The sequence below is a fragment of the Meleagris gallopavo genome, chromosome 6 (assembly GCF_905368555.1).
Source record: "Meleagris gallopavo chromosome 6, MGAL_WU_HG_1.1, whole genome shotgun sequence".
Lineage (NCBI taxonomy): Eukaryota > Metazoa > Chordata > Aves > Galliformes > Phasianidae > Meleagris > Meleagris gallopavo.
The window spans coordinates 38,140,131-38,166,749 of NC_139409.1; the positions used below are offsets into that span (position 1 = coordinate 38,140,131).

The 26,619-nt window shown below is 37.5% G+C and overlaps 1 long non-coding RNA gene across 11 annotated transcripts in view; it reads right to left on the bottom strand.

Annotated features, from left to right (window-relative positions):
• LOC116216759 (uncharacterized) overlaps positions 1-26,619 on the bottom strand; it is a 182,528-nt gene that overhangs the window by 102,943 nt on the left and 52,966 nt on the right. For all 11 annotated transcript variants that reach the window (XR_014883959.1, XR_014883961.1, XR_014883958.1 and 8 more), the window contains one exon: positions 1,767-1,868. This is a non-coding gene — a long non-coding RNA (uncharacterized LOC116216759). The remainder of the gene's footprint in view (positions 1-1,766; positions 1,869-26,619) is intronic.

Below are 26,619 nucleotides of genomic sequence, written 5' to 3' on the forward strand. Positions count from 1 at the left end.
CGTCCTCTTACAGGGGCAAGTGACATCAATTGTGGTGCTTCCTGTAGTTGATCAGGTTGGTCAGTTCCAATGCTCTCATCCTCCAGTTCAGCTCGGAGCCTGTCTCGTTCGATTATGAGAGTATCTAGCTCAGATTGGAGGGTGTCTTGTTGAGATTGAAGACTGTTGAGTTTGGATTGCAGGGAGTCTCTCTCAATTCGGAGGGCATCTCTCTCAGATTGGAGGCTGTTTCTCTCGACCAGGAGACTCTCTCGCTCATTTTGCACTGTTTCCCTGAGACTCTCCTTTTCAATTTCACAAACTCTCTCCCTCTCCAGGATAGTATTGAATAAGGCCCGGTAAGCATTAGCCAGGCCCCAAACAATTTGGGCCTCCTCAGATCTTCCTGAGCCACGACATTCCTGTCTCAAATATCTGTTTAAATTTTCAGGGTCTTTCAGGTGTTCTGGAGTAAAGTTCCATGACACCGAAGATTTCCATCTCTCTAAAGTCTCACCCAGGCCTCTCCACATTCCCTGCCACTCAGTATTTACTGGTTTTGGGGCAGACTTCCTCAAAATATAATAAATACTAATAATAAGTGAAATGGTGAGCAGTACATTCACGGAGATTAATAACGTGATCAGGTGAGCATTGAAAATCCGCATAAAGAATTCAAAGGAGAGGCTGGAAACCTGCTTAAAAATCCCCAACCCTGTAAAATTAGCAGCTCCCTCTGGAATGGTATGCCACATAATATGCAGATGCCACATAGTTATTTCCATCCATGTTTTCAATTGGCTATATATACCTATTGCTCCATAGAGCAAAGTGGTGAACTTAATTAAGGCCCAGTATGTTTTTAGCATTAAGAAAGAAGAGACAGTGGCATGCAGCCCCTTAAAAGGCAGTTTCAGTAGAGAAAGCATTTTTTCTCTTTTTTTTCTTTTACAGAAACAAGATAGCAAGGCTCAAAGTTTACAAATATCCTAGAGTATTGGCCGTCCGCCTGGACTTTTCAAGGTCACGCTTTCAGACAGTACTGGTGAAACAGATAAACTTTCCCAATGAAGCTGTCTGAGAGCGGAGAGAGAGATTTGTTCAAAAAGCTAAAAAGCAACTGGTGCCCGCATTCTCCACCAAGAATGTCAACGGTTTACGGGCTGGTTCGGCCCGGTTCCGTGACTAGAAGGGCGGAGGGATCCGCGGATCCGCGCCCCCGGGAAAAAAAAAATAAGGGACCCCGAAATAATTGAAAACAGTGGCAACAATCTGAGGTAAAACAAAGTAATTTACTAAATATGGTATCAACAGAATTTTATAAGGAGAGAGAATGTGAAATTGATGGTGGATCGGCCTTACCACAACGCTGAGATGAGAAGCGCAGGCAGAGAAGCGCAGGCGAGAAGCGCAGGCAGAGAAGCGCAAGCGAAGCAGCGCAGGCAGAGAAGCGCAAGCGAAGCAGCGCAGGCAGAGAAGAGAGCATCAGGTGACCTTGCCGGGAGTTATATCTCCTCGCTGACCGCAAAGCCCCCTGGGGAAACGTAGCTGCTCTTCTCCGCTGGACAGGCACCCGGAACTTGAGCATCAGCAGTCAAACCCCCAGTACATTGCATGATGTTATGATGTGGAATACCGATAATGAAAAATCATGAAACCATGACAACTATTTACATATTTATCTACTGAATGAGTAAATTCAGTAATTAATATTCTTTGGTTTGTAGACAGTCAATATCTACAGTTAATGTAGGTTTATGAGGAGGAAATTATTCAATCTGTCCTACCTTTAATTTTGTGCTGAGGCTTATGTGTGGAATCAGCATACATTCCTGTTCATCAGCTTGTTCCTATGCAGGAAACTTACTCTCTCCACATGCATTACTGAACTGTGGATGTAAGCCAGAGAAGAAACAAATCAGCTGAAATGGAAGAAAATTTTAGTGAGACAAAATCCAAGTTTCCTTTAGAAACTTGTGGTCGTGTCATAGCTTTCATGTCTCTGACATTAACATTTAGCCAAAACTCCTGCTGTACAATACATTCTATAGCTCAAATTCTTACAGTCACATCTTCAAGAGGCTTTAGTGAAGTCACATAGAAGACAACATAAATTTATATTTTTCACACCACATGCAGTGATGTAGCACATTCAACAGTTCCAGTCCTTACTCCGTAATGCAGTTCAAAATAACAGAGATACCAAAATATATTAAAATCACTTATTTTTGCCAACAACTTGGGCCCTGCTTTAAATACCACTGCAAGCACTGAGACCTGTGAAGAGGGGAAAGCAAAATTTTACATAAAGCAGTATGATAATTTATGTTTCCTGGGAACTAACATAAAGTTTGCCTAAAGGATCAAAACTAAAGCTAGACCTGATTTGGGTGTTCAGGATGGTCAGGGGCTTTTGCCAGTCATCTGCTGAAAATCTCAAAAGATTGAGATTCCATCACTTCTCTGAGCCCCTGTTCAAGTATTTGCCCACTTTCTCTGTGATCTTTTCTATAACCTTCAACAACATGTGCTCTCCTAATCCTCTACTGGATTTGTTTCTGCATCACAAAATCACAACATGGTTGAGGTTGGAAAGGATCACAGGTGGTCACCTGGTCTAACTCTTCTGCACAAGGATGGCCAACTAGAGATTAGCCAGTTTTCAGTACAGTGTGGTGTTACATGTGCTTCCATGTAAAGTTCTACCCCTTCAGATTGAGGATAGTATTAGTCCTTGAATGACATGCAGGAATATAGTGAAATATCTGCTTTGGTCCATAAATAAGGAAGAAATCAGCTGATGATGCCTTTTAGGAAATCCTTAGAGGAAATCATCTGCTGATAGGATGGAGAATCAGGCCTGTAAGTTTGCAAGTTGAAGGATATGTGTGTTCAAGTTCAGAAGCAGAGAAACAGAAGCTAAATCTGCAAAAGACATAGATGGTTCCTGTGTGGTCATGCAGAGGAGGAATGAGACAAAACTTGTTTAGGCTACAGGTGGAGAAGATGTAAACTGAGAAACCTCTATAATTATCCCCAGTACTGGGGTTCCAGGGCTGAGAACCCCAAAAATCTGATGTTGTTTTCTGTGATGTATTTATTATTTGTCCTTTCAGGCAAATCTGAAGACTCAACAGCAGGAAAGAACAAAGTAAAAGATGGAAATGGTGGCAGTCAGGATTCTGGTAAAAGGGAAGGGATAATGGTGTGACAGAAGAAGACACCATTAAAATAAATATATATTGAAGAAATATGTCCTATGATATGTGAAAAATTGAAGACGCACAGATATCAGAAACAAAAGACACTCCAAATTGTGTGTCTTTGTAAGTGCAAATATAAGCCCATACAAGTATACGAAATATAGGACATTTTGTCTTTCTTATATTTTACCACATAATTTCAATTAATAACTATTAAGTCAACAGATACATACCTTTTTTTTTTTCTTTCTTTCTTTTTTATTTTCCCCAGTATGTGTTATAAATGCTGTGGTTCCCATTCATTTTATTCTTACCAAGAAGCAAAAGTGCAAACTTCATCCTACCAGTGATTATATTAACCAGTGGGTGCCACTGTACACCAGACAGAAGTATTGGAAACAGATAAAAAAGAACAGCTGAAAATTGAGCAATGTAGTAAAAAGTCTTATTCATATGTGTTATTACTCCTTTGAGAAATAAAACTTTTCCTATAATTTATAGCAAACATAATGACCAGTAAGATGAAATTCCTGATCAGTGATAACTATTATTGAAATGAATTTCATTATAGCTATTTTCACTTCTATTTTATACACATTTAATTGGATTTACAGAAAATAAAGATATAAGCATTCAGGTAAAGAATTTTACTTCACAGATTCAATACAATCCCTGAGCAGATCACTTCAAAAAAGGGAAAAAAAGGGAAAAATTTAAGGTGTCAAAAAATGTCATATTTAATCAAGATTAGTCAAGATAGCAGTGGTCAGATACATTACTCCAAAGTTAATAAGACAAAATTATATGCATTTTCCATTGCTCAAAAAAAGTTTTATTCTAAATTGGTCTGGTATGAACCCAGAACACTCTACTGGAGTTATGTTGGTGTAAACCTGGAGAGACTGAAATCCAGATCTGTCCCAAAGCACATCTTTCATGCTATAATTTTCTGAAGAGTAACTTCTGAAACAACATACGCTGGAATAAACAAGAAAATAACTCAGACATTATCAGTAGAGTTATTTATGATAGACAGCTACAGGAATGAAACCAGAGTCCTGTCCTCAGAATTACAATTACTCCTGCTGAGTCTCTTTTCTTGGGATGGGAACAGATGGTTGATGTATCAAGGCCAGATTTTAATCTCAGCTGCAATCATGTAAGTCTGAAGCTGTTTTGTTGAAGTCTTTGCAGGGGCTTGCTTTCACAATAGAAAGTGGTCAGTGGCTTAAGGTATTCCCAATACCCAGCTTGTTTTCATTGGCATGATGTCCCTTCAGGGATTTGGGTCAAAATAAAACAATTAATAAAACATGACTTTTTCAACTTGGAGTAATTCCCTGATTTAAACCAAAAACTGACGCCCAACCACTTGCACCAGCACAACTTGGAGGGTGATGTTCCATGACAAACACCAGAGCAACTGGAATGGGAATACTATGTAGTCAACAAACATGAAACTGCAGCCTCAGGAGGTTACCAATGATCAGAGAACTAAAACAATGATGTAAAGCCAGCACTCTGGTCAGGAAATGGGGAGAACAATTTAGAGTTTACTTGGATAAGTTAGAGGCTTTTAAACTGTGTACATGTGATGAGATTTGTTAAGGCCTAGAGCTTATGGAGAATTGGATAAAATAATTTAAAGCTGTTAGCAACTATTATTGGCCTCGAGGATACAAGAGGCTCCAAGGAACTGGAAATAGTTAACCAACATGCACAGAGAAAATGATCATTTTAACCCAGAATGTGTACATGCACTCAATGGGCAGGACAGCCATATTTTGTTCCACACGTCAGGCTATCTCCCTAGTGTTTGCAATGGTATTTTTGCAGCTGTGTGGTAAGTAAGGCACGTCTGAAAGGTCTTTGCATCTCCCTCTCTATCCCTCTCCTCCCAGCTGGGTTAGCTCTGTTGGATCAAATCCTTAATTTTACTTGGTATGTAGCTGTGCGGACATCAAATGCCTTGCAAGAAAAAAAAAGAAGCAAGTAAACTAGGCATGAGGATTCCTCCTTGTGGCAGCCCATACCAGGACAGCCCAGCCCAAACTTATTTTGATATCATAATCACACGGTCAGACTTAGAAGCTGGTCACTGTAATTGAACTCAACAAACAATCACACAAGATAAGCCCAGGATACAATAGAGAGAAAAGCAATAGCCAGGTAACATTTGTTAGATTAAAACAGGTCAAGTCAATCTAATTTCTGACTATGACAAGTAACAGGAGTTATATCAAGAAGAGAAGTATCACTCATGCTATAATTAACCTTCACTTCCATTTTGTCACTATTTTCTGTGATAATCTCGTAAATCAGGCTGGGTATTGTGCCCTAGATAGCTACCTGCCAGATGAACATGCTTGGATGTTAGTTTTCAGTGTTCAAAGCTGGAACACAAAATGATGAATCCATATGTAAAATAGCAAAAAACAAACCATCAACATTGCAGAGATGTCTATTTCAACATTATCATACGGGAGAAATATTTCAGTCAAGTCAGGAGCTAGAAAAAACAGACTTTCTTTATATTACTTCCATTTGTGACAGATAGAATGACTAACAAACTGACAGCTACACTTCCTCTGTTTGTCCAACTGGCATTTCTTCTTTCCTGGCGTGTAATTCAGCTGCCTTAGAAGTGTGCCGTTTCTGGCATTGCTTATCTGTTTTGTTGGGATAGCATCAATCACATCCTGAGGGAATCCAGAAGGAAAGAACAAAAAAACCCACAACATAATGGTAGGACTTCTGCTCCTTCCACAGTCACTTAAAATTCATGCTTTAAACAATAACTGAACTGACATACTGCAGTGTATTTTTGTTAATAGCAAGAATATACTTGGTTATATAGAAAAGTAGTTATATGTAGGTCACTACGAAAGTAATGACTACTATTTATTTCCACAAAAACTACAACAGAAACAAAGAGCACAATAACACAATTTGATAGAACAAATTATCAACTACCAAATAGTGCTCTTCGACACAGTCACACCATTAGCTATGCCTTTTCACCAGTGATGAACAAGAGCCTGCATGCTGCATTCACAAAGATCTGCACCAGTGGAGGTGACCCACTGTCTCTGTTGCTACTGCTGAAATACATCACCCTCACTGTGCTCACATCCATGGTTTGGTCTCTCCATAAATATTCAGCAAGCGTTGCTGAATGTCAATGGGTGCCATTTCTTCCGCATGGAGGAATTCAATTCCACACCTTTGCTTCAGACGCACTTCCATGTCAGACGCCATTTTATTAGATGCCATTTCATCAGACACCATTTTGTTGGACACCATTTTGCCAGACGCCATTTTGTCAGACTACCCCTCTGCTGCCATCTGTAGCACAGCAACAAAATGTAACGAGATATTGGTAGTATGGCAGTAGGGGTTGAACTTTTTTGCCAATACTTGCATTACTTTCAGAGCAACTCTCATATTTTATAATTTAAATAAGACTTTTTACTATTGTGCCCTACACATTTTCAATTCAAATAGGAAATTTTTTCCTTATTTTAATTTAAAGGAGACATGATTGCTATATTTGTAAAGCTGGTATATTTCTTCACATGGAGATCTACTGCTTTCTATCATATTTCTAAAATATCAAAGGGAATTTTATAGAAATTATAAGAAATATCATCCACTTAAGCCTATAGTGAATTCAAGGTTTCTCTAATCACTATGTAGTGACCTCTGCCTCTGGAAATGGAGATGATCTACTGGAGTTGATAAGTATGATCCAGATCTGTGGCATGAGTTTGATATTCACTGCTTTTTACAATTAACGGATGAATACCTGCTCTTGTAGTACTAATTTTCTTTCTCTTATACAAAATTATTATGCAAGATTTTGGTGGGGAAGACTTACCAAAGTCTTCCTGTATCAGCATAATTAAAACTCAATTTATTTCTGTTTGTTTGCTTGTTATATCATTGCTTAAATTCCAGTTTCTGCAACATGAGAATGATCATTCAGTTGTTTTTGTTCCATATCTTCTGATCCATTTTGACTATTAGGCCGCATTGCTACTATGTCATATTTGACTTCATCTGTATAGCTGTCTGATGTGAATCATTTATGAGTCAGCCTGCATCTAAGCATTTTGTGCATTGAAAAAAGCTATACTAAAGCTTTGTTCTAACTTAAATGTTCCCACAGTAACAGTTAAATATTCTAAACCCCACCGTACATTAAAAACAAGAGAAGATGATCTAAACCACCCCTGAACAACACACTTTGTTAAATTCATCAGAAATTCAGTGTTCTAGCTACTTTCTCCCTTGGTTCCTCTGACAAATGCAGTACTCTACAAAGATGTCAACACGACAGAGAACAGTTGAGAGTCTATTTAGCTAAGAAAAAGATCTCACAAAGCTTCCACTAATGATGTAAGGACAAATAGATCTAACATAAACTTACATATTAACAGCTGAATACATGCATCTTCACATTGTTGTGTTGCGTATATGTTAATCTTTGAAGTGGAACAAGCTACAACTTCACAAAGGTATCTTATCTGAAGAGGTTTCCACCAGCTTTGTAAATGTGTTGCAAAATATTTCCCAAATATGTGAAATATTTCCAAAATAACATGTTTTTATATTGTACACATGCTATATTCAGTGAAGACTGTGAGTGATGACATATCCCATTAGTCATACAAGATGTATTCAAACTACTTCCAGCTCATCGTCTACCAAGCAGATTTCTCAAGGGGGTTGCCTTCTTAGGGTGGTTTGCTGTGGGTGAAGTTTTGCATACAAAAGTACCTCCTAGATCAGAAAAAAATGCTTCTAGTATGAAATCCACAAATAAGTGAAATGTACCATGTCTTTCAAAATAGACAATATTTAATTTTTAACTGGTCTATACCAGTCTCTGTAATACAAACCAAATTGATGTAAGGTCTTTTTAATTCCATAGCTATTTTATACTGTAAAATGATACTTACACTTATATTTGCTAGATGAAAATAGCTTTCTTTACTAACTGTTTTTGATGAGGAGTCAACTCTTTTCTGAATATCATTTCTTGTCACCTTTTTCTATCCTACGTTACTTAGGAACCGAAATCTAAAAAAGCTTTTGAGACTGGAGTAGTCTGAACTACAAAAAGAACCTTCATGTGTGTCAGCGTCAGCAGTGCACAGAGCCTGCAACTCCAGCATCTCATTCCCATGGCTCAGTGGGAAGGTTGGTTTCCAAAAGCATTAAGCCTGTATAGATCAGAATCCATAAAGAAAACCTACAAGACTGCTGGCTAGAACACGGAAACAAACATGATCGTGACAAGCAGCAGACATAACATGCATGTTGATTCCATGTAAAAAACCACAGTTTTATGTTGATTAAATTTTCTCAGCTCTAGCAACAACAAAGCACTGTTCTCACTCTACATTTCCAAGTCCAAAAACCAAAGCAAAATGCAGCTCCTGTGGAAGTCAGCAGCAGTCTTGCCACTGAGCAGAATCAGCATTTTACTTTTGGGTATCTTCTTTGCTACAAGTTATCAAGGGCGACTGGGAAGTTTAAGCCACAGTCATCTCTTCAGACTTCATTCAGCAAGAAGTTAGGCCCAACCTTGTGAAGAGCTGCAGCTGCAACATGCAGCTGGCACTTGCGCACTTCAGTTTCTCATTCTTTTCCACTGATAATTTAAAGAAAACAACTCAGTAAAACTTTACTACAAATTACACAGGTTTCTAAATAATATATATGGAAAGAGGGTGAATTGCACCATCACCCAGTCAAGCCACTGGCTCTCAAAGCTTTCCTTATCCTTTTACTACATTAGTGTTAGTAATAGAAACACAATCTCTAGAATATTGTTTTCTTGCCACGAATCTAATCTTGCATTCTTTCATTTTATTTAATGCCAGCAGAACTGGTATTTCTCATTTGCAAGGTAATATGAAGCTTACTCATAAATATTTTACGTTGAAGATCAATACAAAACAAACAATACAAATTTCCCAAGAAATAGCATGTTTTAGCAGAGCTGCATTTCAGTTTGCTGAAGTTTCTCCCCCACATCATTTTTTTCCCTGTTTACTGGCCAATACAACACAGTATTTTAAAAATCCTGTGATTTCTGGTGACTCCCACAGCAGAAAAGTGTGAGCACATGGCTTTTTTTATGCTGTCTGAAGCCACATCTCAATAGCTAACAATTTTGTTGCAGATAGCAATTATACTGTACATTATACTTCTGAAGGGCCGCACGAGTATTGATTTAGGCTTAACAAAATCTCAATTTTTACAACTTAAATGATGTCATGCCTGGTTAGTAACTTCCTGCCTACTGAAATACCACAGATTCAGAAGGGAATTGCTTGAGAGACACAATGCCTCAGAAATGCACAAAAAGGGGAAATAATTTCAGAATGCAAACCTTCAGAACGTTAAAAAGGCTCTCATTTGGGCTACATTGAGCCTGTTTTTGTCAATACTACTTTGAAGAACTTCTTCAAACAGTACACAAACCAGGTGGCTTATTTCACGTGAAGGACAAAAGCATCCACATCCAAACTGTGGCCTGCATGTCACGTGCGGCCTGGCCCAGCCCACTCTGCGGCTGCTCCCTATCCTGTGCCATCATGGTGGCGGCTGTGCCCCACTGAGCAGCCCTGCCTGGCCCCTAGGCAGGCACCCATCACTCACAACAGCCACATATCAACGTGCAGTCTGAACTGTTTGGTCTGAAACCAGGACATGAGGAGGGTAAAGCGCAGTGCTAACTCAAGTGACAGCAAATAATTGTATGCATTTTGGTACACTTGCTAAACACAGTCCCGTGAACAGTGAAAAATATGCAGTCATGCTTTGCATTCTGGTAAAAGAATTTGAGAATACGTTTCAAGAATGCTGAAAAAATCATCATTGTTTTTGCATGTTTGCAACTCCATTTTCAGTTGACATAAATAAATGACCTGCAAATTTTCAAATGAAATATATAGAATTGCAATCAGATATTCAACTCAAATAAAAAGTTGACACTGTCTATTTACCAGACTTTTATAAGCCCTCTCTTATCAGGGAGAAACACCCTTCACTTCACAAGCACACCTTATTCATGTCATCGTTTTTTGGCAGTACGTACATTTGTGAACAATTATTTTCAAGGACAAATCATGGGAAGAGTAAAATTTCAGCAAAAATCTCTGACAAACATCCTGATTTTTCACTGACAATTGCAATCACTGCTATCAGAGCTGACTATTGCATTAGTTTCACAAAACAAGGCCAAATATCCCACTAGTTTTATGGCTTTCTAATTATATTTTAAAAAAAAATAAATTGTTACTTGTATATATTAACTATACTATATGTTTTATACATGGCTCAAGACAATTCCTCTTCACCCAGTGCAGCTTAGGTTGCCAAAAGTTTGGACACCCATGGACAAAGTTCCTGTGCTGTTTAGGACAAGGATATTGATGGAAATAATAATAATAGCAAGTTTTTTTGGTGGTTGTTTTTTTCCACTTGAGTTTTTCTACAGTTCAAAGTGATGAAAACAAAAGAATGGAAATAAATACAGTGCTGTTCACCCACCCACCAAATTACCCAAGTGTTTAAAACGTATTTTTAAAATTTTCACAGGAATCTTCAGAAGTTTTCTTAATTAGCAATTTATATGGTAACTTATCTCTCCAGTTACTCATGTTTACTGCACAGGGCAACCTCTGTCAACCTCTAGGCATCTAAAGTCCTATACTTTGCTTGAATCTTGAATGGTTAAAATTTACAGTTAAGCTACTGACATTAGATGTCCATGCTGGTACTGCACAGAGATTAATGGGATAATTCTGAGCTCTCAGAAATGTGATTACAAGCTTGTAGAAGGGCAAATAAGCTTCACTGCAACACTTGGGATTTGGTTTCTGGTTTTCCCTACAGATGACTTTATACTATTCTAGAACTGCTCAGATTTTAAACTAATAAGGATCACATACAAGTGGAAAAGGACAGAATGTCAGTTTTCCTTTAAAATTATATGATCATAGAATGATAGAATGGCTTGGGTTGGATCTTTAAGATCATCTTTTTCCAACCCCCCAGCTATAGGCAGGGACACCTCCCTCTAGACAAGGTTGCTCAAAGCTCTGTTCAGTCTGGCCTTGAGTGCCTCCAGGGAGGGGCATCCACAACCTCATTGGGCAACCTGTTCTTGTGTCTCACCACCCTCACAGTAAAAAATTTCTTTCTAAATCATCTAAATCTTCCCTCTTCCAGTCTAAATGATCAAATTCTCATTTATGAGAGGAGTTTTGAGGAGTTTTACTGTGAATGAATCCAAAATCTTACAGGTGATTGTAGTTGGAAAAAAAAATAAAGAAGAAAAAGAATCAGCATGACAACCTGCTGTAAGGAAATTCATTCTTGTCCTTGGATACAGTCTTTTTAAAGCACTTTTTAATACTGCTATATATTGCTAACAGTTCCACTATTTCAGGCTATGTGATGAGACTAATTAACAGCTCTTATGTGAGGTGAATACTTTTCAAACTTCCCCTTAAAATGAAGACTTCTACACAGATGTAATTTGTTATGGTTTCTGGGGTATACTGTATAGCTCATTTAACTCCATCCATATAATTTTATATTTTCATATATTGCATTTTATTAAAAACAAAGTTGAGTTAAAAAAGCAGGCATATTGTTTTGCCTGATTTGACAATCTGAAATAAGAGGTGTGAAATTCTACCGTTCTTACGCAGTTGTTACACCTTCAAACTTTAAGTATCTAGTTTTACTTTGCTTTAAAAGCCAGACTTGTCCAAATCACTTGCAATCACAAAGTTTTCCAGACACACAGGTTGGAAAACTAAAATGCTTTTAACAGCTGTGTCCCAAGTTCAGAATGTAGGTCTCTGCATGCTTTGTTAGCCCTGAGGAGGGAAGCAGGGACTTCAGCATTTTGGCTATGTCTTCCACTGTTTGCCTTTTACTGTCACAGCGGCTGTTGCTGCTGCTGCTAAGATGACATCTGACGTTGACATCAGACATTTGGGAGATAGAACAGACTTTCAATATCTGTGCTCAGTCACTGGGAGAAAAAGTCTTGACACGAACCTTCACAAAAGGAGATAATGTCCTTCTTCTCTTCAGTCTTCCATCACCTCAGGAAAGTTTCAGAGGAAGGCAGGCTAATGAGCCACCCCTGAGCCCCACTTTTATTTTATACTCTATCTTAGAGGAGTTTCTCTGCAAACACAACTGATAACTTAAATAATTCATTTCTATTTTGCAAAAGAATCATAGCTATTGGAGTTATTCTCTAAACGTTGTAAGCAAGCAACCACATACTGACATTTCTCATTCTTTCCAAAAAGTTGCTTACAAGAAAGGAAGAAAACATTAGCAGAAAGAGGTAGTGGTAGCTCTTTAACTCCGTTCAGGTTTAACAAGGTAAACAGAGAACAAACACATGATTATTTTTACTGCTGTACACTTACAATGGAAATGTATTGAATAAGGGAATTCCTGAGGAACTGAAATTTTCAGAGAACTTGATGTTGGAGTCATTATGTCTTCTGTATAGAATCTACCTACATGAATTATCTACTTGCAATGGATCAAATAATTTGAATTTATGAGTGTTATTCAACATCAAAGCTGCTAGAGTCTGATCAAGCTTTTATTCCTTAATTATTAGACTTAAATAAAAACTAAACAAGCAACTACTGTAAAATGCTTAAATTTGCCAGTGTTACTTGCTTTACCACATTCATGTGGATCTGGCAATCTGAGCTGGTAGACTTCCTAAAATTTTTGTAAAATATAAAATATTAAACTACTGCAGCAATGTAACAGCAATCATTCTAGAAAGAATGAAATGAGTCAAGGCAGATGAAGGAGCAAGAAAAAGGAGACTTTGCAGCAGTGTTGTAAGCATATGCTGCATCCTCTCCAAAAAGCCATTGTGCAAGCTATTTGGTGGGGCAGGCTGCTGGATTTGGTGTTGACAGCTGCAACAAATTTATTGTATTTTAAATTTATGGCAGCTGCAACAAGACAAAGAAGTATGTCAGTATTCTAAATTACCCATCTTTTTCCATTCTCAAAAAGTGTTTCTGCACTAGTCAAAATGTCACTAATCCTTGGAGGTTTTCATACCTCTCAATTTATCTGTCCCTCTTCAGAATTCACACATGTATTTTCATCCAGGACAGGTACAAGGTTCTGCTGCACATCATTCATTCTACAGATTCAATATTTATTGATAATCCAAAAAGATTTCTTATTTTTTTAGAGGGAACTCTGTGGTTTTCTTTTGAGAGAGAATTGGAATGAAAGGGAAATCCCAGAAATTCCCTTCTCATTAGCTCTATTCTTGAAGTATTATTAACACTTTCACTTTCTCACTCCCACTCTCACCATTTGAATCTGGGTCATAACAGCATGTCTACCCTTCAGAACCCTGAGTGGGTGGTTGTTTTGGCTGGAGCTAACACATACAAGCTTTGTGAGACAGAGTGCTCTTATTGTGACACATACTTGTCCTTTTCAGTTACATTACACATATATTTTTTATCAACTTTGTTATTACCAAAAAAAAAAAAAAAAAAAAAAAGGTAGAATTTGTGTTATTCAGTATTACTGCTGTTTTAACAATGTGTAAAAAGAAATTTCACAAAATATTTTGTCTATCCTTATTACAACTCTTGATTATTCTCTATAGCACCTTATACTTTCCAAATACCATTTCCTTACTAAAATACTGTAATGTATGCCCTACTCTAAAATACTACAATACCTGAACTGTCATGTTGGGCTTCTAGTACTAAGGACTTCAAATCCTAAAAATATGAAGTCCTAGAACTAAAATTTGGTAGAAAATAAATTGAGTTAGTGCTAGCCTGCCTATCTAAAGAAAGCATCTGACCTAAAACAAGTCATGTATGTAAAGAAGAAAGAGACCTAACAAATACGTGAAGGAAACTTGACCTTCAAATTTCCATGTTAGCAGGAGAACGTGATCAGTCTGGTGCAGGAAAGGCTGAAGTAATGTGCAGCAGAATGGGAATGACACCTGTAGATTTTTGCCTCTTCAGATCAGTGGAGTCTCTTACTGCCTCTTCACTTACACAGTCAGGATACTTCCTTCTAAGCTGTTTGAGATGTGGAAAGAACTCTGTGAAAAAACAATGCTAGGCTTTTAGAAAAGGAATAGAAAGGTGAGATATGGTTTTTTTTTTTAATTTTTTTCATTCATCCTTTTTTTTTTTTTTTTTAATCAGAAATATCTATCTTTCTGATACCTTCAAGATAAAAAGAGAGACTATTCCACATTGTTATGTTTTACCTTCTCGGCTATTATGAAATGGCCATCAAATAATTGGCAAATCTTCTAAACTGATGTTATTTTAAAATTTCTCTAAGATCAGTAGCAATAACCTCTTCAAAGTAGTTCACACCTGTATTTTTTAGCTAACATACCATGTAGAGACAAACTATTGCTTGTGTAGCTATTACATAAAATACTAAAACATAATTCTAGCATTACCCAAATGTAGGTATTCTGTTTGCTTTTACTACTGTTATTGCAAATGCAACATTTACAACACGAGTAACTAGCATCAAGCTGGTACCTTCTAAATTGCAAGACAGTATGTCCATGCCATCTTTTTTTCTTGCATCTAATTAAGGCTAATGCATACTCCCCTATAAGAATTTGCAAGCTGTACCAAGAAATAACACGGTGTTAGTTTTGTAATTCAGTGCACTGGTCACATTTGTGCTAAAGCCCTGTAAACTGGGCCTGTGGTCAAAAGGAGCAATTAGCACTTTGTTAGTATGCAGTGATGTACTAATCTATGCAGTCCCCAAAAGCAAATGTCTATACACCCTCATACACATTTTTCTACAGTATGCACCATTCTGCCCTCAAAATAGTCTATCACAGTACAGTTGCTTTAAATTTGGTTCCTCATGATTAGAAAACAAATATTAATTTATTCAAAAAAATCATGTTGTACAATTAATTGCTTCTTCTGTGTTGAGATAGCTGCATCGTTCTGTGAAAGCATTAAACAACTGTCATTGTTCTTTCAAGGAGTAAAGAAGGAGTCAAATTTAGGTGACAGAATGTTTCCATCTGAACCCCTCTAAAGGTTGCTTCTAGCTGAAAACAGACTGTTGCGAGCCATATTCTACAGGAAAATAAGCCTGGTGCCAAAAGAAGTTGGATGGCAAAAGTCAAAAAAGCTACCAATAACGCTGACAACTGTCAGAAACAGTGTACTAAAACCTAGTATTCATAAGTATTCCACATCCCCCTCTTGTGGCTGATTTGTAGAGGATGTGAATCTATCTCAGGTACCACTAAAACTACTTTTTTAATATAGAAGAGTTTTGTGATACTCAGCAGATATGGACCATAGTGAGATCTGCACAAATTAGGGAGGAAAACAAGGCAGCATATATCTGCTGTCAAGCATCTGACAACAAGTAGTGCTTGTTGCTAAAGGCCCAATTTCAAAAGCTATTTTCCAAAAATCAGGTTCATTACAGGATATCTCAGCTGGGGCACCCATTAGCTAAAACACATGAATGAGGTACATGCTAAGCATTCTCTCTTCCTTGGATGAACAGCCTAGAAACAAAATGAAATGATGGTTTTGTATTTATCCAGCAAAACATAGCTAACAGCATCCATCATGTGGTTACAGTTTCCAAAGGAAACATGGAAAATTGAAATTTTAGCAACCAAACAGGAAAGGTAAAGTATATTAAGGGCTGTAGCACCTTCACAATAGCGGAATGCTACACAACTGGCATGAGCTGAACATCAATATATAGCTAGGTAATGTGGAAATCTAAACCTCAAGTTAAAGGGAAAAAGAAAGCCCTATCAATTGATAGTAGTCATTAACTTCAACGGAATGATCCTTCATGAGGATCTCTAAATAAATAAGATATCCTCCATATTCACTGCCTATCTGTGATTTGAAGCAAGACAGCTTTTCAGCTCTTCAGTCTATGATGAGAACAAGAGACATGCTCTGGATATTGATAGAAAAAAGAAAGATAGATTGAAAAGAAAGTTTATGTATTTGTAGACAGCTGATAGAGCTTGCTCTCTTTATCCTTTTTCCTATCTTTCCCATTACATATGCCATTGATACGGATATAGTTCAACCAGCATGTGGTTTTCATTTTTCTATTTTCCATGTCTTCTTCTTGTTGCCAGTGGGAAAGAAAGAACAAGAAGAGGAGTACATACATGAAAATGATAGATCAAAAATATTCTGCAAATAATAAATAATCCACATTAAAATATTTTCATTAAATATATATATATATGTAAGAAATATCCAATAATTTCCTCTCCTCTTATTTTCACTTAATGTGGATTCAGTCAACCATTACTTTGCTTCCGACAAGAAAATTTCAGCTCCACGGAACTGGGCCCATTATATTTCTGATAAATCTGTCAACATCCACCACGCCACCCACAGCCAATAGGGCAATAGGACACTAACAGATCTGAAAGAGTGCTTTCCAAATCTGAGGGAAAATACTGAGCACAAGAACAAAACCAGTGAAAGCTGTATTTTTCTCTTAACTGGGAGACCAGAATGTTTGCTTTCTCCATCTTTGACATTTCCCTAACAAAAGCAAAAATAATTTGAAAAGGTATAATAATATCATTACACTAATTACTTGCAACATTGCATGAACTATTATATTCTTTCTATGTTTTTCTCCTTTTCACGAGTTAGGAGTCATAGTGTCTCTCACCAGGGAGGAAGAAAGAAATGATGGAGTCTCCTGTGACTTGATATGAGACTATTTAGATCAACTGCTAACGTACAGTGTACTCTAATGTAAAATTTATTAATGGGTCTTCTTCACAGCAATATGGATGTGCTGTGGTCATATCATTTACTTGTTCTCCTCATTCACTTCCTTGTGCAAGCAGGAGTACCTGATTCATTTGCTTTCCTCCATCTGTCTTTCTGCTTTCCCAGTTCATCTCTCCAGGACACCACCTTTTGCAAAGAATGCTTTAAATTTGCTCTGGAAAGAAAATATACTTGCTTGGAAGTTATCCAATGTGGCATAGAGAAGGCTTTAAAGGTTTTTTGCTGGGCTTGCATTTAAGCTGCAAAAAGGTTTATGCAGCTGTTTGAAATATTTGCAATAGTACTGAATTAGTTATCATATACTTTGTTTAGCTTTCATTCTTTCATTGTCAATGAGTTTTGTAACAGAGCAGTGGTAGCTGAGGAGAAGCTAATATGTTAACAAGAAGGCTGTTCCTGTCTCTACTTAGTGTCAGCACCTGCCATTTGGGATTCTCTCCAAAATTTGTGTTGTTTGTGAGAATACTGAGAAACAATGAAGGGAGTTACTGAGAATTCAAGTTTTACCTGTCTACACTTACATTTCTGGACACTGCATATTAATAAAGAAAAAGAAATGAGCATACGGAACTGTAAGATTTTGGATATGATATCCAAGTAGGCAGAAATAAGACTGTGCCAAAGATTTAGCATTTGAGCAGATTGTTTAATATTTATTCAGGAAAATGTGAACTGGTTTTGTTCCAAAAAATATTTTTAAACATGAGTTTGTAGAAAATTATGAATTGCTCATCTGCTAAAATTATTTTTTAAATAATAAAATAACATATTTCAGTGTCTGTTGCTATGATGCTGTTATAAACATTGGAAATGATTAACTCTGGGAAGAGTATTAAAAATTTAAACTGTTTCACCATCTGTGCTCTTTGTTTATTTTTCACATTTGATTCAACTTGGACAGTGAAAATAGATTCATTTGTTGTTTGTTTTTTTTTTCCTCTCATTCTTGCTTGCTAGCATAATGCTTCAGTTTTCCTGCTACAGACACTGAAAGGATGTATTTATCTCCAAATTGCCATATAAAGAAATGCTGCTTTCATAGAATGAAAAAAATACATACATATATATACAGAAAACCAAACACACATACCTATATTAAAAAATAGACAGTTGGTCAATTGTGTCTATTTATGTGTTGATTATTTTTCCCATCATAACACAAGCATACCTGGGCTGATACAATTAGTGCTTGCCTGTTCTGCTTGACGAATATCTTTTGCAAAAAGATGCTGCCGGTCAACCAGGACAAAAGATGCCTGATGTGTGAAGGTAATTCACTCCATGTTATTCGTTGTGATGAATGAAAGACAGCTGCAAATACTTTTTATAGGCCCACCTTCACTCAGAATGACTTGCCCAACTGATTCTTCCAATTAAAATGTACGAGAGCCTTTAGCTGCAAAATCACTGTAGGTGGGATCAAATTTCAAGGTCCAGATTTACTACAGAAAACACCAGTTCCAGCTCTGCTATCCTGTCAAAAAATTGCTGTCCAATTGAAATACCTCGAGGCATTCTTCTTCCATATTAAAATGATTCAAAATCTGAAACAAGTGAAACCTAAGTTGATGTTTCTCCTTGCAAAGAAAGGGTTCTTGTAGTCACATCCAAAGGCCTTTTAATTCCTTAGAATCTGAGGGAACTAACTCTCATTAAACCACATCAATTACATTTTTTGCTCCATATTTGCAGGCATAAGGGGTAGATATCAGTGTACCTCTGGATTGGAGCAGACCCCATGCACTCCTCATAAAATGCAGTCTGAATCAAGACACAATTATCCCCCTTCCTACTGATTTCAAGCCTGGATTCAGCAGCAAAGATCTCAAAGCAAAACAAAATATAAGCAATTTCACATAATAAAGAACTTTGCTTGAGTTTGTTAGTTTTTTTTTTACTAATCAGACAATTTCCAGCAACTATTCCACCATAACCCACTCATCAGCTGCAAGGCTCTGAACTTCAGGCAAACTTTTTAAATTCTATAGAGAAATAATTAGATAAAAAGAAAACTTAAAGTTAAAACCTCTTCTAAAACAACCATGTCTTTCTTAGCAATATTTTCTTTCTGTAAACTACACAGTGACCTGAACAGAAAAACCCACCTACCTTAACCTACTCTCCTCTTGTCCATCCCCCCACTACCATCACAGTGAATCAGGATAACAAGAAATTTAAGAAAAACAAAAGAAAATCAAACAAGCCACACACATATGGGAAGGAAAAAAAAAAAAAAAAAAAAAAAAAAAAAAAAAAAAACCCAAACCAAAACAAAAAAACCACCACCACCACCAACAAAAAATAAAAATAAAAACAAAAACAACAACAACAAAACAAAACAACAACCAAATATAATGAACTATGGCTTTGAAGGAACATTTTAAAACCTTTGCAAATGCAAGCTCATGAATGTGATACAGAAATGAAGAACAGGTATAAACAAACTGGATTCACCCAACTAATGAATTTGACCAGATAGATTTGTTTTATCCTTTCATCTGCTCTTGAATTTTCACAAGAATTCCCTTGCATGCAAATTGCTTAGGTTTTGAGAAATCTGTGACACAATATTCATGATAGTCAGCTTCAATAATAGTTCTCCACTATTGTTTTTCAAGAAAAAGATCAGTTTTTTGAAACATAATTTCCTTATTCATTTTCTCTTGGGGGATTAAAATGTTAAGTCCTTTATTCCTTACCTTTGATGAGCCTGTAATGAATTGTCAATGTGATACTGCAAATTGGCAGAGGTCTGATTTTGTCTGAATTTTTACATCAGTCTCTCTCAAAGAGCTTAATCAAATCTGTCACACTTATGAAGACAGACGTGGCCAACAAGTGTGCTGCTGAACTGCAACCTGCCAGACCTAGCAACTCCTGCCATAAGTGCATTTGAAAATCTGGGTTTTCTATTGATCCCAACTTGGTTTTGCTATACAGTGACTGGCGTTGTTGGGCCACATTGATATTTCTGTCAGAAAGGCTATACTGCCTCTGTAGCTCAGATCCAGTTTACAAAATGCTGAAGTGACAGTAGTTGGATTATTTGAAAGTTTATCACTCAACAGTGAGAAATTATGTATTTGCTGATGCCAGGGAAGACACTGGAAATCCAGAGATACCAGCAAGTGCAAAAGTAATTTATCTATCCTTTCTCAAACCCTTGGGAAGTGCTTTTTTATTCTTAGCTGAGAAGAGCCTATGGCTCAAAAATAAGGGGCACATACTCTTTTAGAAACCAATATTTAGAACACATCCATGCCTTAAATATGCGCAAATTCATCCCATAAAACAAGTGATTTTTATTTTCTTCCTTTCCAAGGGATGTCTTGCAAATACGTAGTTCTCTGTCTGTTCTCTCTCCCCTCTTTGAATGTTGCACTTTTCCTGCTGCATTCAGCAGCACAGCTTACACACAGACGTGACAGCTGGTCATTTTGGGGCTTTGGAAAGAATCACCTGCCTGAATCCTCCACCCAGATCTTCGGGTTAGATTTTAACATGGCAAACAAGAATTCAGGAAGCAAGTGCCACTGAGTTTGGGGTGACTTGAATGGCTAATTTGTTTCGCCCTCAGTACAACCTCAGGTCTGGAATTTGGGGAATTTTCCTCAGTAAACACTCAGTAGGAAGTTTTGCCTGAATAGGGATTCTAGGACTGGATCTTTAGAATACCATGCTTTTCCAAATCTGGGTGGTAGCAGACCTGATCTGACAAGGACTTGTTCACTGCATTGCAATTCTCAAATATAAATAGATAAGAACAAAAGAGTCTGGATAAATTGAACAGAATAGAAAGAACAGTGACTCAGCAAGTTTCTGTGAGTATGAGAGCTATAATAATATTAAAAAGCTATATGTTTTCAAATCAGTGCCGATAAAACCAAAGGGAAAAAGAGAGAGAGAGAAAGAGAGAGCAAGCTCTCTTTTTTCCCTCAGCTGTGGTGCAGCACCTGCCATTAGCTGTGGTGGTTCCTATTTTCATATTGTCTGACAGTAGCAGTTGGACTGAGCCAGAGCCAGTGAGGCCGAGAGGCAGACTCCCTGCTTCCACAAAGCTGAATTTAATAAGATGAGAACAGTATGCCAAGATGGTGAACTCCCTCCCTAGCACTTATCATGACACTAGTCACTCAGCAGGGCCCTTATTGCAGCAGTAATCTGGGTGAGCCTGGCAGAGCGTCCTGCTTACAAGTTCAATATAATAGAACAGCAGGGCACTGGAGGCCTGGCAGAAAAGCTTAGCAAAGTTAAAGCCTATTACGCTATGCTTGAAAAAAATGGCTCTCAAAATATTATATGCTGAGTAAAAATCACGCCAAGTGCAGTGACATTCTAAGCTTCCTCCATAATGGTGCATCATTAGTCTATAAATACAAGCAACACGGATTTAAAAGTCCATAACTTGAAAGGAAATGAATATGCAAATGTATCCTTTTGTTCTGCTTTATTTCAGTTTAACAGACAACACTACAGTATAATATATAGGTAAAGAAAACAAAACTTTGGTCTGCTCTGAGATGTATTAGATTGAAAAATATAGTTGAAAAATCTATGCTCTGCATTTTATTTCTCTTGTGCCTTTATAAATAGCAAAAATCAGTTGGATGTAATAATCCATCTCTCTGGTATATTCTGGTATGTGAACGTGAAATCTCAGCCTTTACAAGACCTGTGACAGAGAAGTTACATGTTATATGTCACACTTAATGTAGTGACATATGACACAGGCCCTTTGGCATGTCATAAAAGCAGAATGAAGATTTGGTTGTGTGACCATTTTCATTGTATTACTACTTATTTTATTAAACATTTTAAATTTATTTTACTCCTGTCTCTAGTTTTAGCTCCAGTGGTGTCTGTTATAATATGAATTTGAAATACATTAAGAATGTGCTGATTCAACCTTGAAGCATGATCCTTAGACTGAATGGCATTTTGGAAAGAGATTTTCATTTGTCAGGAATTGCCAGAAATCTCTTTCCATCTGATCAAAAGACTGCGATGATAAACTCCCTCAAAATGAATTCTAAAATGACACAACAGCCAACTGGAGTTGGAAAAAGAAGAGGCAGCAATCGACTCCTGTGTATATACTGCACTTGTGGTGAGAAAAGAGATCATAATCATGTGTCACCTCAGTACTTTACAAAGTAAAAGCAGGCTTTCAGTTGCCTTAGTGCAAGTCCCTGAAGCCACTTGAAGTACCCTCAAGTTTTCCATGTGATTTCTATCCATCATTCCAGAACAGCTGAAGTCTCCGGCAGTTTCTGAACCACATATCTCCCACATATAATAAAATGACCTAATTACTATGGAGAAAGAATCTTAGGAGTTTTTCAGTCCAACACTACTTAAAGGATGGTCAACACTGAATTCAGATGAAGTTATCTCAGACTTTGCCTAGTTGAGTCTTGGAAACTTCCAAGGATGGAGATTCTGAAGATTCTGTAGTTTCTTTGGGCCCCTGTTCCAGTGCTTAAGTATCTTCATAATGGAATGCTTTTTTTGTTTGCTTGTTTGGTTTTCATTTCTAGCTCTAACCTCCAGTGTTTCTATTTACAGCTCTTGTTCTTCCAGAGTACTCCTTAGTAAAGAAATTGTCTTCCTGACAACCTTCTCTTAGGTGTCAGAAAGCTGCTGTTAGGTCCCCTCATATCTTCTCTAAAAAATCTTGCTCTCTGAAGACACCCAGACTATGTGAGACTGTAGTTTCTTGATCACCTTTGTTGCCCTCTGCTAGACCTACTCATGTTTACCAGTATCTTTCTTGTAGTGGGGGTCCCAAAACTAAAGGCAGGATTCCAGATGCATTCTGGCAAGTGGCAAACAGAGAGGAGTAATAGCTGTCTTTGATCTCCTGGCTGTAGGTCTGTTGATACATATCAGTATGCAAAGGTCGTCCTACCAACGTGCTTAGTATACAGCCTACCAATATTCCCAGGTCCCTTTCAGCAGAATCTTCCAATTCTAGTGTGGCAATCTATGAGAACCAGGGTTCGTGATCTGGTGACTTCCTTCAGTTGTTTAAAGAAGACTTTATCCATTTCGTAATACTGACTGCGTGATCTATAGCAGATTCCCACTACACTGTCATCCTTACCAGCCTCTCCTCTAATCATGATCCATACGCTCTCTGTCAGTCTGTTTTCTCTCACCTAAAAGAGCTCCACACATCCAGGCTGCTCCCTTCCATAGACAGCACCTCCCCCTTCTTTGTCTGCCTTGCCTGTTTTTCCTAAAAACCTATATCCAAGCAACACAGAGTCCCAGCCATGTGAACTATGTCACCACATTTCAGTTATTCTTGTGTGTCTTTGTTCTGTGTTTACACACAGTGCTCTGGATCTTCGTTTGCTTCCCAGACTGTGTGCATTTGTGCACAAGCACTTGAGGCAACCTTCTTTTAACCTCTTATCCTTCCTGAGGGTTTTGTTGCACCCATCACCCTATTTCATATATTTACTGCCCCAACTTCTCTTCCCTCACTTATATGTGAGCTGTCATCACTATATCCTGATGTACCTGGTTTAAAGCCTGTTGGCAAAGATCATATGTGTGGATGTCTTTGATACTTTAGGGCACCTCAAACAGAAAGTATTTGCATTTAGACAGTTGAATCCCCCCTTTAGAGTCTCAGTCCAAGATTTACAACTGCTTCTGTCTGGTCGTGTCTATTTCTAATCCCACTCTTCCAGTCTGTAGCATTTTACTGCTCATTCAAACAGAGGAACTGAACAGGTCTTTCAACATAATCTCCCTGCAGTACCTTGTTATATTCTACCACACTGTGATAAGTGATAGTCCCCCAAATGTGGAAATGTGGAACTTAAACTAATATTAGCAGATTCAATTCCTTCCTTGGAGTACTTTTGATTTTATAATGCTTTTTGTGGTGTAAGACTAGCTTTTTCCTTTTTTTCTCCTCTCTCTCCTCTCCTCTCCTCTCCTCTCCTCTCCTCTCCTCTCCTCTCCTCTCCTCTCCTCTCCTCTCCTCTCCTCTCCTCTCCTCTCCTCTCCTCTCCTCTCCTCTCCTCTCCTCTCCTCTCCTCTCCTCTTTTTCCCTCTTCTCCTCTTTTTCCTCTCTTCTCCTCTTTTTCCCGTTTTTCCTCTTCCTCTTTTCTCTTCCTCTTCCTATTCTTCTCCCTCTTCCTCTTCATCTCCCCCTTCCTCTCCCTCTTCCTTTTCCCCTTCCCACCACCTTGCCTTCTGCCTTTCCTTTTGTCTGTCCTTTCCTGCATTCCACCTACTCTGGAGATGGAGGCATACATGCTGTCATGAACAGTGAAGTGCTGAACACTGAAGGCTAAGCCTGATGCGTACTCTTTCCATACCTGTAACTCATCTAATGGAATTCCAAGTTTAGTGTAAAGTTAAAAAAAAAATAATCAGCAGATGAAACCAACAAATTTATTTCTGCCCGGTGATGTGTTTGTTTTGGGATAAGCAAGCAATTACGTTCTTTGGATATTTGTAATTGCCAGTTACAGTGAACTGAATCATAAGTGTACTGAAGATGGTATTTACTCTTAGATTTTTTTCCCAGTGGTGTTCAAATATATACTTGTCTGTTGCCCATGAGGAACTTAAAGTACTGTGTTCTGCATATGCAAAATGTATGAGATATTTTTATTGATTGAAAATCCACAGTAGTAGCAAAAATCCTGGCTAGGACTGGATGACTTCATGCCAACAAGCATAAGAGAACAGCACTATCTCAGAAAACATTTCTGTGCCTGTGGGCATAACTTGCATGAATCTGAGCATCTAAGACTTAGCTTTCAACAGAATCTCAAGCAGTGAAAAGGAATGGTGCTGCTACTTTCTGGTAAAGCCTTGGTGTTATAAAACAATGGTAACACTGATTCTGCACTGTTCTGTGCACAACAAATTCCTAACCAACATGAATTGAGTACTATTGGATTATGTCAAAAAGAGATTGCTGCTATTTTAAATTGCATTTTGGATTATCGGTTTTAGTTTTATCACCAAGTGATGAGAAAGTAGTTTGTTCCAGACAGAGCAATATTAAATGTTATTGGCACATTTCTGTTGTCACCTTGTCAGTATGAAGTTGCTTTTCAACAATATCAGTGTTAAACTGAAGAGTAGATACAGCGGTAGTATCTTCAAATTATTTTGTTGCTGAAGCCAAAATTGGTAACAGTAAATTTTTCAAATAAGATTTTAATGTCACGAGACATCAGGAATACTGTAGAAATCATTAGCAATGCGGTTTCATGAAAATGAAATTCCTCTGTATATTCTAACTGATGGGATCAGCATACCTCTCATAGAAAAGGGAACAAGTGAAAGGAACCTTGTAACATAAAACATAACGTGGGCAGTGTTACATAAAGCTGAGTGAGCCACTTGGCTTGTGCTACAGCAACTGTTACTCAAAAACATATGGGAGTTTCTGAAGACAACTTTAATTCTGAAGTTCCTTCTCTGACTTAACAAAGACAAAATATAAAGCAAACAAATACATGGTATGGTATATATACTCTTGATGGAATTCCAAGCAAAAAGTATTCCTGAAACCAAGGTCTTGAAGTCTTTTAGAAGTCTGCTAACTTAGATACTTAAGAGAAATCAAATAAATATTTTATTTTGTGTGACCAGATGGCTAACACTTTGCAGTCTAAAATGCCAGCTGCCAATTTGTTTGTTGGTGTTTCGCTTTAAGATGCTGCACACATTGTAAAGAATAAACTATTAATTTCTGTCAGATTTATTATTTCAGAATTTGAGTTTCAGCTAAGCTTATACTGAGGAGAACAACAACCGGAGGCAAATCTTTGCTCTTCTCTCTTAGGAAATGTTTTCCTACATGTACCAATGCCAGCATTTTGATGTGAAAGATAGGCAGATACATTCAAAAGGTCCAGTTCTTCTTGAATTTCAAAGATCAATATCAGATAATTAGCTTATTTTGATTTACTTTTCATGATAACTTCTGCTTGTTTTCTGTTAATATGAGTTCAAGCACCTATATCAGTTCAATACATTGTAAGTGATCTTCCATGTTCCATCAGATGTATCTGAAGGAGTAATAGGACAAGTTTCATTATTATTGATTTGTACTGCAATAGTCCAAAGGCAATTTATGCCACCATCACACCTGAAGAAATCATGAAATATTTTTGTTTTCCAAGAGAAAAAAAATATATTTTGTTTAAGAGACTTCTGAAGTAGTACAAATTGAAGAGGCTAGATGTGCTGCCTACTAATTCAGTAATTCTCACTGACCCCAAAACTCTTTTTCCCCTCCCCCCCCCCCCCCCCTAGAATGGGGCGTTAGAATCTTAAGGTATCTTTCTATCTGTAAACAGAGTTAACTTTGGGTGCAAGGGACTGATGTGTTCTCACTTTACAAAGAACTGAAGTGCTTTTTCCATGGTGTGTGTAAAAATTAGCTTCTTGCTGTACTGTATCATTAAAATCTATTCCAAAGAAACTTTCATATATTTTATAGTATCCGATAAACCTTGAGTACCGTGTTCAGCTTTGGGAACCTCAATACAGAAAAGACATTGAGGTACGGGAGCAGGTCC